Here is a 12,686-nt window from a genome sequence, read left to right as displayed (position 1 = left end):
ATTGCGCCACGGAGACAGTCATGCTCCACTCTCACCACCATCAGAACATATCTTCAAAGCTATCAGCCCAAAGAAAAAAAAAGCGCCGCACCACCACCGGTTGGGCTCGTACTTCCAATCTTTCGGTGAACAGCCGATCGCGCTAGCCATTTGCGCCACGGAGACAGTCGTGCTCCACTCTCACCACCATAAGAACATATCTTCAAAGCTATTAGCGCAAAGAAAAAAAAGCGCCGCACCACCACCGGGTGGTCTCGAACTTCCAACCTTTCGGTTAACAGCCGCTCGCGCTAGCCAATTGCGCCACGGAGACAGTCCTCCTACATTCTCACCACCATCAGAACATATCTTCAAAGCTATCAGCCCAAAGAAAAAAAAGCGCCGCACCACCACCGGGTGGGCTCGAACCTCCAATTTTTCGGTTAACAGCCGATCGCGTTAGCCAATTGCGCCACGGAGACAAACCTGCTCCTCTCTCACCACCCTCAGAATATATCTTCAAAGCTATCAGCCCAAAGAAAAAAAAGCGCCACACCACCACCGGTTGGGCTCGAAACTCCAACCTTTCGGTTAACAGCCGATCGCGTTAGCCCATTGCGCTACAAAGACAGTCGAGCTCCACTCTCACCACCATCTGAACATATCTTCAAAGCTATCAGCCCAAAGAAAAAAAGCGCCGCACCACCACCGGGTGGGCTCAAAAATCCAACCTTTCGGTTAACAGCCGATCACGCTAGCCAATTTCGCCACGGAGACAGTCCCGCTCCACACTCACCACCATCAGAACATATCTTCAAAGCCATCAGCCCAAAGAAAAAAAAGCGCCGCACCACAACCGGGTGGGCTCGAACCTCAAATTTTTTGGTTAACAGCCGATCGCGCTAGCCAATTCCGCCACGGAGACAGTCCTGCTCCACTCTCACCACCATCAGGACATAACTTCAAAGCTATCAGCCCAAAGAAAAAAAGCGCCGCACCACCACCGCGTGGGCTCGAACCTCCAACCTTTCGGTTAACAGCCGATCACGCTAGCCAATCGCGCCACGGAGACAGTCGTGCTCCACTCTCACCAACATCAGAACAAATCTTCAAACTATCAGGGCAAAGAAAAAAGCAACACACCACTCCCGGGAGGGCTCGAAACTCCTACCTATCGGTTAACAGCCGATCGCGCTAGCCAATTGCGCCACGAAGAGAGTCCTGCTCCACTATCACCACCATCAGAACATATCTTCAAAGCTATCAGCCCAAAGAAACAAAAAGCGCCACACCACCACCGGGTGGGCTCGAAACTCCTACCTATCGGTTAACAGCCGATCGCGCTAGCCAATTGCGCCACGGTGACAGTCGTGCTCCACTCTCACCACCATCAGAACATATCTTCAAAGCTATCAGCCCAAAGAAAAAAAAGCGCCGCACCACCACCGGGTGGGCTCGAACCTCCAATTTTTCGGTTAACAGCCGATCGCGCTAGCCAATTGCGCCACGGAGACAGTCCTGCTCCACTCTCACCACCATCAGAACATATCTTCAAAGCTATCAGCCCAAAGAAAAAAAAGCGCCGCACCACCACCGGGTGGGCTCGAAACTCCAACCTTTCGGTTAACAGCCGATCGCGCTAGCCAATTGCACCACAAAGACAGACGTGCTCCACTCTCACCACCATCAGAACATATCTTCAAAGCTATCAGCGCAAAGAAAAAAAAGCGACACACCGTCCCCGGGTGGGCTCAAACCTCCAACCTTTTGGTTAACAGCCGACCACGCTAGCCAATTGCGCCACGGAGACAGTCCTGCTCCACTCTCACCACGATCAGAACATATCTTCAAAGTATTCAGCCCATAGAATGAAAAGCAACACACCACTCCCGGGAGCGCTCGAACCTCCAACTTTTCGGTTAACAGCCGATCGCCCTAGCCAATTGCGCCACGGAGACAGTCGTGCTCCACTCTCACCACCATCACAACATATCTTCAAAGCTATCAGTCCAAAGAAAAAAAAGCGCCGCACCACCACCGGGTGGGCTCGAAACTCCAGCCTTTCGGTTAACAGCCGATCGCGCTAGCCCATTGCGCCACGGAGACAGTCGTGCTTCACTCTCACCACCGTCAGAACATTTCTTCAGAGCTATCAGCCCAAAGGAAAAAAAGCGCCGCACCACCACCGGGTGGGCTCGAACCTCCAACTTTTCGGTTAACAGCCGATCGCGCTAGCCACTTGCCCCACGGAAACAGTCCTGCTCCACTCTCACCACCATCAGAACATATCTTCAAAGCTATCAGCCCAAAGAAAAAAAAGCGCCGCACCACCACCGGGTGGGCTCGAACCTCCAACCTTTCGGTTAACAGCCGATCGCGCTAGCCAATTGTGCCACAAAGACAGACGTGCTCCACTCTCACCACCATCAGAACATATCTTCAAAGCTATCAGCGCAAAGAAAAAAAAGCGACACACCGTCCCCGGGTGGGATCAAACCTCCAACCTTTCGGTTAACAGACGATCGCGCTAGCCAATTGCGCCACGGAGACAGTCCTGCTCCACTCTCACCACCATCAGAACATATCTTCAGAGCTATCAGCCCATGGAATGAAAAGCAACACACCACTCCCGGGAGGGCTCGAACCTCCAACCTTTCAGTTAACAGCCGATCGCGCTAGCCAATTGCGCCACGGAGACAGTCGTGCTCCACTCTCACCACCATCAGAACATATCTTAAAAGCTATCAGCCTAAAGAAAAAAAAGCGCCGCACCACCACCGGATGCGCTCGAACCTCCAACATTCCGGTTAACAGCTGATCGCGCTAGCCAATCGCGCCACGAAGACAGTCGTGCTCCACTCTCACCACCATCAGAACATATATTCAAAGCTATCAGCCCAAATAATGAAAAGCAACACACCACTCCCGGGAGGGCTCGAACCTCCAACAGTTCAATTAACAGCCGATCACGCTAGCCAATTGCGCCACGGAGACAGTCATGCTCCACTCTCACCACCATCAGAACATATCTTCAAAGCTATCAGCCCAAAGAAAAAAAAGTGCCGCACCACCACCGGGTGGGCTCGAACCTCCAACTTTTCGGTTAACAGCCGATCGCGCTAGCCAATTGCGCCACGGAGACAGTCGTGCTCCACTCTCACCACCATCAGAACATATCTTCAAAGCTATTAGCGCAAAGAAAAAAAAGCGCCACACCACCACCGGGAGGGCTCGAACTTCCAACCTTTCGGTTAACAGCCGATCGCGCTAGCCAATTGCGCCACGGAGACAGTCCTGCTCCACTCTCACCACCATCAGAACATATCTTCAAAGCTATCAGCCCAAAGAATGAAAAGACACACCACTCTCGGGAGGGCTCGAACCTCCAACCTTTCAGTTAACAGCCGATCGCGCAAGCCAATCGCGCCACGGAGACAGTCGTGCTCCACTCTCACCACCATCAGAACACATCTTAAAAGCTATCAGCCTAAAGAAAAAAAGCGCCGCACCAACCGGGTGGACTCGAACCTCCAACATTTCGGTTAACAGCTGATCGCGCTAGCCAATCGCGCCACAAAGACAGTCGTGCTCCACTCTCACCACCATCAGAACATATCTTCAAAGCTATCAGCGCAAAGAAAAAAAAGCGCCGCACCACTCCCGGGAGGGTTCGCACCTCCAACTTTTCGGTTAACAGCCGATCGCGCTAGCCAATTGCGCCACGGAGACAGTCCTGCTCCACTCTCATCACCATCAGAACATATCTTCAAAGCTATCAGTCCAAAGAAAAAAAAGCGCCGCACCACCACCGGGTGAGCTCGCACCTCCAACCTTTCAGTTAACAGCCGATCGCGCTAGCCAATTGCGCCACGGAGACAGTCGTGCTCCACTCTCACCACCATCAGAACATATCTTAAAAGCTATAAGCCTAAAGAAAAAAAAAGCGCCGCACCACCACCGGGTGAGCTCGAACCTCCAACATTTCGGTTAACAGCTGATCGCGCTAGCCAATCGCGCCACGAAGACAGTCGTGCTCCACTCTCACCACCATCAGAACATATCTTCAAAGCTATCAGCCCAAAGAATGAAAAGCAACACACCACTCCCGGGAGGGCTCGAACCTCCAACCTTTCAGTTAACAGCCGATCGCGCTAGCCAATTGCGCCACGGAGACAGCCCTGCTCCACTCTCACCACTATCAGAACATATCTTCAAAGCTATCAGCCCAAAGAAAAAAAAGCGCCGCACCACCACCGGGTGGGCTCGAACCTCCAACTTTTCGGTTAACACCCGATCGCGCTAGCCAATTGCGCCACGGAGACAGGCGTGCTCCACTCTCACCACCATCAGAACATATCCTAAAAGCTATCAGCCTAAAGAAAAAAAAGCGCCGCACCACAACCGGGTGGTCTCGAACCTCCAACATATCGGTTAACAGCTGATCGCGCTAGCCAATCGCGCCACGAAGACAGTCGTGCTCCACTCTCATCACCATCAGAACATATCTTAAAAGCTATCAGCCCAAAGAAAAAAAAGCGCCGCACCACCACCGGGTGGGCTTGAACCTCCAACCTTTCGGTTAACAGCCGATCGCGCTAGCCAATTGCGCCACGGAGACAGTCGTGCTTCACTCTCACCACCATCAGAACATAGCTTCAAAGCTATCAGCGGAAAGAAAAAAGCAACACACCACTCCCGGGAGGGCTCGAAACTCCAACCTATCGATTAACAGCCGAGCGCGCTAGCAATTTGCGCCACGGAGACAGTCCTGCTCCACTCTTACCACCATCACAACATATCTTCAAAGCTATTAGCGCAAAGAAAAAAAAAGCGCCGCACCACCACCGGGTGGGCTCGAAACTCCAACCTTTCGGTTAACAGCCGATCGCGCTAGCCAATTGCGTCAAGCAGACAGTCCTGCTCCACTCTCACCACCATCAGAACATATCTTCAAAGCTATCAGCGAAAAGAAAAAAGCAACACACCACTCCTGGGAGGGCTCGAACCTCCAACTTTTCGGTTAACAGCCGATCGCGCTAGCCAATTGCGCCACGGAGACAGTCTTGCTCCACTCTCACCACCATCAGAACATATCTTCAAAGCTATCAGCCTAAAGAAAAAAAAACGCCGCACCACCACCGGGTGGGCTCGAACCTCCAACCTTTTGGTTAACAGCCGATCGCGCTCGCCATTTGCGCCAAGGTGACAGCCGTGCTCCACTCTCACCACCGTCAGAATATTTCTTCAGAGCTATCAGCCCAAAGAAAAAAAACGCCGCACCACCATCGGGTGGGCTCGAACCTCCAACCTTTCGGTTAACAGCCGATCGCGCTAGCCAATTGCGCCGCGGAGACAGTCGTGCCCCACTTTCGCCACCATCAGAACATATCTTCAAAGCTATCAGAGCAAAGAAAAAAGCAACACACGACTCCCGGGAGGGCTCGAAACTCTAACCTTTCGGTTAACAGCCGATCGCGCTAGCCAATTGCGCCACGGTGATAGTCCTGCTCCACTCTCACCACCATCAGAACATATCTTCAAAGCTATCAGCCCAAAGAAAAAAAGCTCCGCACCACCACCGGGTGGGCTCGAAACTCCAACCTTTCGGTTAACAGCCGATCGCGCTAGCCAATTGCGCCAAGGAGACAGTCCTGCTCCACTCTAACCACCATCAGAACATAATTTCAAAGCTATCAGCCCAAAGAAAAAAAGCGCCGCACCACCACCGGGAGGGCTCGAACTTCCAACCTTTCGGTTAACAGCCGATCGCGCTAGCCAATTGCCCCACGGAGACAGTCCTGCTCCACTCTCACCACCATCAGAACATATCTTCAAAGCTATCAGCCCAAAGAATGAAAAGCAACACACCACTCTTGGGAGGGCTCGAACCTCCAACCTTTCAGTTAACAGCCGATCGCGCTAGCCAATCGCGCCACGGAGACAGTCGTGCTCCACTCTCACCACCAATAGAACATATCTTCAAAGCTAGCAGCCCAAAGAAAAAAAGCGCCACACCACCACTGGGTGGGCTCGAGCCTCCAACCTTTCGGTTAACAGCCGATCGCGCTAGCCAATCGCGCCACGGAGACAGTCGTGCTCCACTCTCACCACCATCAGAATATATCTTGAAAGCTATCAGCGCAAATAAAAAAGCAACACACCTCTCCCGGGAGGGCTCGAACCTCCAACTTTTCGGTTAACAGCCGATCGCGCTAGCCAATTGCGCCACGGAGACAGTCCTGCTCCACTCTCACCACCATCAGAACATATCTTCAAAGTATTCAGCCCATAGAATGAAAAGCAACACACCACTCCCGGGAGCGCTCGAACCTCCAACTTTTCGGTTAACAGCCGATCGCCCTAGCCAATTGCGCCACGGAGACAGTCGTGCTCCACTCTCACCACCATCACAACATATCTTCAAAGCTATCAGTCCAAAGAAAAAAAAGCGCCGCACCACCACCGGGTGGGCTCGAAACTCCAGCCTTTCGGTTAACAGCCGATCGCGCTAGCCCATTGCGCCACGGAGACAGTCGTGCTTCACTCTCACCACCGTCAGAACATTTCTTCAGAGCTATCAGCCCAAAGGAAAAAAAGCGCCGCACCACCACCGGGTGGGCTCGAACCTCCAACTTTTCGGTTAACAGCCGATCGCGCTAGCCACTTGCCCCACGGAAACAGTCCTGCTCCACTCTCACCACCATCAGAACATATCTTCAAAGCTATCAGCCCAAAGAAAAAAAAGCGCCGCACCACCACCGGGTGGGCTCGAACCTCCAACCTTTCGGTTAACAGCCGATCGCGCTAGCCAATTGTGCCACAAAGACAGACGTGCTCCACTCTCACCACCATCAGAACATATCTTCAAAGCTATCAGCGCAAAGAAAAAAAAGCGACACACCGTCCCCGGGTGGGATCAAACCTCCAACCTTTCGGTTAACAGACGATCGCGCTAGCCAATTGCGCCACGGAGACAGTCCTGCTCCACTCTCACCACCATCAGAACATATCTTCAGAGCTATCAGCCCATGGAATGAAAAGCAACACACCACTCCCGGGAGGGCTCGAACCTCCAACCTTTCAGTTAACAGCCGATTGCGCTAGCCAATTGCGCCACGGAGACAGTCGTGCTCCACTCTCACCACCATCAGAACATATCTTAAAAGCTATCAGCCTAAAGAAAAAAAAGCGCCGCACCACCACCGGATGCGCTCGAACCTCCAACATTCCGGTTAACAGCTGAGCGCGCTAGCCAATCGCGCCACGAAGACAGTCGTGCTCCACTCTCACCACCATCAGAACATATATTCAAAGCTATCAGCCCAAATAATGAAAAGCAACACACCACTCCCGGGAGGGCTCGAACCTCCAACGTTTCAATTAACAGCCGATCACGCTAGCCAATTGCGCCACGGAGACAGTCATGCTCCACTCTCACCACCATCAGAACATATCTTCAAAGCTATCAGCCCAAAGAAAAAAAAGTGCCGCGCCACCACCGGGTGGGCTCGAACCTCCAACTTTTCGGTTAACAGCCGATCGCGCTAGCCAATTGCGCCACGGAGACAGTCGTGCTCCACTCTCACCACCATCAGAACATATCTTCAAAGCTATTAGCGCAAAGAAAAAAAAGCGCCACACCACCACCGGGAGGGCTCGAACTTCCAACCTTTCGGTTAACAGCCGATCGCGCTAGCCAATTGCGCCACGGAGACAGTCCTGCTCCACTCTCACCACCATCAGAACATATCTTCAAAGCTATCAGCCCAAAGAATGAAAAGACACACCACTCTCGGGAGGGCTCGAACCTCCAACCTTTCAGTTAACAGCCGATCGCGCTAGCCAATCGCGCCACGGAGACAGTCGTGCTCCACTCTCACCACCATCAGAACACATCTTAAAAGCTATCAGCCTAAAGAAAAAAAAGCGCCGCACCAACCGGGTGGACTCGAACCTCCAACATTTCGGTTAACAGCTGATCGCGCTAGCCAATCGCGCCACAAAGACAGTCGTGCTCCACTCTCACCACCATCAGAACATATCTTCAAAGCTATCAGCGCAAAGAAAAAAAAGCGCCGCACCACTCCCGGGAGGGTTCGCACCTCCAACTTTTCGGTTAACAGCCGATCGCGCTAGCCAATTGCGCCACGGAGACAGTCCTGCTCCACTCTCATCACCATCAGAACATATCTTCAAAGCTATCAGTCCAAAGAAAAAAAAGCGCCGCACCACCACCGGGTGAGCTCGCACCTCCAACCTTTCAGTTAACAGCCGATCGCGCTAGCCAATTGCGCCACGGAGACAGTCGTGCTCCACTCTCACCACCATCAGAACATATCTTAAAAGCTATAAGCCTAAAGAAAAAAAAAGCGCCGCACCACCACCGGGTGAGCTCGAACCTCCAACATTTCGGTTAACAGCTGATCGCGCTAGCCAATCGCGCCACGAAGACAGTCGTGCTCCACTCTCACCACCATCAGAACATATCTTCAAAGCTATCAGCCCAAAGAATGAAAAGCAACACACCACTCCCGGGAGGGCTCGAACCTCCAACCTTTCAGTTAACAGCCGATCGCGCTAGCCAATTGCGCCACGGAGACAGCCCTGCTCCACTCTCACCACTATCAGAACATATCTTCAAAGCTATCAGCCCAAAGAAAAAAAAGCGCCGCACCACCACCGGGTGGGCTCGAACCTCCAACTTTTCGGTTAACACCCGATCGCGCTAGCCAATTGCGCCACGGAGACAGGCGTGCTCCACTCTCACCACCATCAGAACATATCCTAAAAGCTATCAGCCTAAAGAAAAAAAAGCGCCGCACCACAACCGGGTGGTCTCGAACCTCCAACATATCGGTTAACAGCTGATCGCGCTAGCCAATCGCGCCACGAAGACAGTCGTGCTCCACTCTCATCACCATCAGAACATATCTTAAAAGCTATCAGCCCAAAGAAAAAAAAGCGCCGCACCACCACCGGGTGGGCTTGAACCTCCAACCTTTCGGTTAACAGCCGATCGCGCTAGCCAATTGCGCCACGGAGACAGTCGTGCTTCACTCTCACCACCATCAGAACATAGCTTCAAAGCTATCAGCGGAAAGAAAAAAGCAACACACCACTCCCGGGAGGGCTCGAAACTCCAACCTATCGATTAACAGCCGAGCGCGCTAGCCATTTGCGCCACGGAGACAGTCCTGCTCCACTCTTACCACCATCACAACATATCTTCAAAGCTATTAGCGCAAAGAAAAAAAAAGCGCCGCACCACCACCGGGTGGGCTCGAAACTCCAACCTTTCGGTTAACAGCCGATCGCGCTAGCCAATTGCGTCAAGCAGACAGTCCTGCTCCACTCTCACCACCATCAGAACATATCTTCAAAGCTATCAGCGAAAAGAAAAAAGCAACACACCACTCCCGGGAGGGCTCGAACCTCCAACTTTTCGGTTAACAGCCGATCGCGCTAGCCAATTGCGCCACGGAGACAGTCTTGCTCCACTCTCACCACCATCAGAACATATCTTCAAAGCTATCAGCCTAAAGAAAAAAAAACGCCGCACCACCACCGGGTGGGCTCGAACCTCCAACCTTTTGGTTAACAGCCGATCGCGCTCGCCATTTGCGCCAAGGTGACAGCCGTGCTCCACTCTCACCACCGTCAGAATATTTCTTCAGAGCTATCAGCCCAAAGAAAAAAAACGCCGCACCACCATCGGGTGGGCTCGAACCTCCAACCTTTCGGTTAACAGCCGATCGCGCTAGCCAATTGCGCCGCGGAGACAGTCGTGCCCCACTTTCGCCACCATCAGAACATATCTTCAAAGCTATCAGAGCAAAGAAAAAAGCAACACACGACTCCCGGGAGGGCTCGAAACTCTAACCTTTCGGTTAACAGCCGATCGCGCTAGCCAATTGCGCCACGGTGACAGTCCTGCTCCACTCTCACCACCATCAGAACATATCTTCAAAGCTATCAGCCCAAAGAAAAAAAGCTCCGCACCACCACCGGGTGGGCTCGAAACTCCAACCTTTCGGTTAACAGCCGATCGCGCTAGCCAATTGCGCCAAGGAGACAGTCCTGCTCCACTCTAACCACCATCAGAACATAATTTCAAAGCTATCAGCCCAAAGAAAAAAAGCGCCGCACCACCACCGGGAGGGCTCGAACTTCCAACCTTTCGGTTAACAGCCGATCGCGCTAGCCAATTGCCCCACGGAGACAGTCCTGCTCCACTCTCACCACCATCAGAACATATCTTCAAAGCTATCAGCCCAAAGAATGAAAAGCAACACACCACTCTTGGGAGGGCTCGAACCTCCAACCTTTCAGTTAACAGCCGATCGCGCTAGCCAATCGCGCCACGGAGACAGTCGTGCTCCACTCTCACCACCAATAGAACATATCTTCAAAGCTAGCAGCCCAAAGAAAAAAAGCGCCACACCACCACAGGGTGGGCTCGAGCCTCCAACCTTTCGGTTAACAGCCGATCGCGCTAGCCAATCGCGCCACGGAGACAGTCGTGCTCCACTCTCACCACCATCAGAATATATCTTGAAAGCTATCAGCGCAAATAAAAAAGCAACACACCTCTCCCGGGAGGGCTCGAACCTCCAACTTTTCGGTTAACAGCCGATCGCGCTAGCCAATTGAGCCACGGAGACAGTCCTGCTCCACTCTCACCACCATCAGAACATATCTTCAAAGCTATCAGCGCAAAGAAAAAAGGAACACACCACTCCAGGGAGGGCTCGCACCTCCAACTTTTCGGTTAACAGCCGATCGCGCTAGCCAATTGCGCCACGGAGACAGTCCTGCTCCACTCTCATCACCATCAGAACATATCTTCAAAGCTATCAGTCCAAAGAAAAAAAAGCGCCGCACCACCGCCGGGTGAGCTCGCACCTCCAACCTTTCAGTTAACAGCCGATCGCGCTAGCCAATTGCGCCACGGAGACAGTCGTGCTCCGCTCTCACCACCATCAGAACATATCTTAAAAGCTATCAGCCTAAAGAAAAAAAAGCGCCGCACCACCACTGGGTGGGCTCGAACCTCCAACTTTTCGGTTAACAGCTGATCGCGGTAGCCAATCGCGCCACGAAGACAGTCGTGCTCCACTCTCACCACCATCAGAACATATCTTCAAAGCTATCAGCGCAAAGACAAAAGCAACACACCCCTCTCGGGAGTGCTCGAAACTCCAACCTTTCGGTTAACAGCCGATCGCGCTAGCCAATTGCGCCACGGAGACAGCCCTGCTCCACTCTCACCACTATCAGAACATATCTTCAAAGCTATCGGCCCAAAGAAAAAAAAGCGCCGCAACACCACCGGGTGGGCTCGAACCTCCAACTTTTCGGTTAACAGCCGATCGCGCTAGCCAATTGCGCCACGGGTACAGTCGTGCTCCACTCTCACCACCATCAGAACATATCGTGAAAGCTATCAGCCTAAAGAAAAAAAAAGCGCCGCACCACAACCGGGTGGACTCGAACCTCCATCATATCGGTTAACAGCTGATCGCGCTATCCAATCGCGCCACGAAGACAGTCGTGCTCCACTCTCATCACCATCAGAACATATCTTAAAAGCTATCAGCCTAAAGAAAAAAAAGCGCCGCACCACCACCGGGTGGACTCGAACCTCCAACCTTTCAGTTAACAGCCGATCGAGCTAGCCAATTGCGCCACGGAGACAGTCCTGCTCCACTTTCACCACCATTAGAACGTATCTTCAAAACTATCAGCCCAAAGAAAAAAAAGAGCCGCACCCCCAACGGGTGGGCTCGAAACTCTAACCTTTCGGTTAAAAGCCGATCACGCAAGCCAATTGCGCCATGGAGACAGTCCTGCTCCACACACACCACCATCAGAACATATCTTCAAAGCTATCAGCCCAAAGAAAAAAAAGCGCCGCACCACCACCGGGTGGGCTCGAAACTCCAACCTTTCGGTTAACAGCCGATCGCGCTAGCCAATTGCGCCAAGCTGACAGTCCTGCTCCACTCTCACCACCATCAGAACATATCTTCAAAGCTATCAGCGAAAAGAAAAAAGCAACACACCACTTCCGGGAGGGCTCGAACCTCCTACTTTTCGGTTAACAGCCGATCGCGCTAGCCAATTGCGCCACGGAGACAGTCCTGCTCCACGCTCACCACCATCAGAACATATCTTCAAAGCTATCAGCCTAAAGAAAAAAAAGCGCCGCACCACCACCGGGTGGGCTCGAACCTCCAACTTTTGGTTAACAGCCGATCGCGCTCGCCATTTGCGCCAAGGTGACAGCCGTGCTCCACTCTCACCACCATCAGAATATATCTTGAAAGCTATCAGCGCAAATAAAAAAGCAACACACCTCTCCCGGGAGGGCTCGAACCTCCAACTTTTCGGTTAACAGCCGATCGCGCTAGCCAATTGAGCCACGGAGACAGTCCTGCTCCACTCTCACCACCATCAGAACATATTTTCAAAGCTATCAGCGCAAAGAAAAAAGGAACACACCACTCCAGGGAGGGCTCGCACCTCCAACTTTTCGGTTAACAGCCGATCGCGCTAGCCAATTGCGCCACGGAGACAGTCCTGCTCCACTCTCATCACCATCAGAACATATCTTCAAAGCTATCAGTCCAAAGAAAAAAAGCGCCGCACCACCGCCGGGTGAGCTCGCACCTCCAACCTTTCAGTTAACAGCCGATCGCGCTAGCCAA

The sequence above is a fragment of the Rhipicephalus microplus genome, unplaced genomic scaffold, assembly GCF_043290135.1.
Source record: "Rhipicephalus microplus isolate Deutch F79 unplaced genomic scaffold, USDA_Rmic scaffold_85, whole genome shotgun sequence".
In the NCBI taxonomy this organism is placed as follows: domain Eukaryota; kingdom Metazoa; phylum Arthropoda; class Arachnida; order Ixodida; family Ixodidae; genus Rhipicephalus; species Rhipicephalus microplus.
This window is presented reverse-complemented; position numbering follows the sequence as displayed.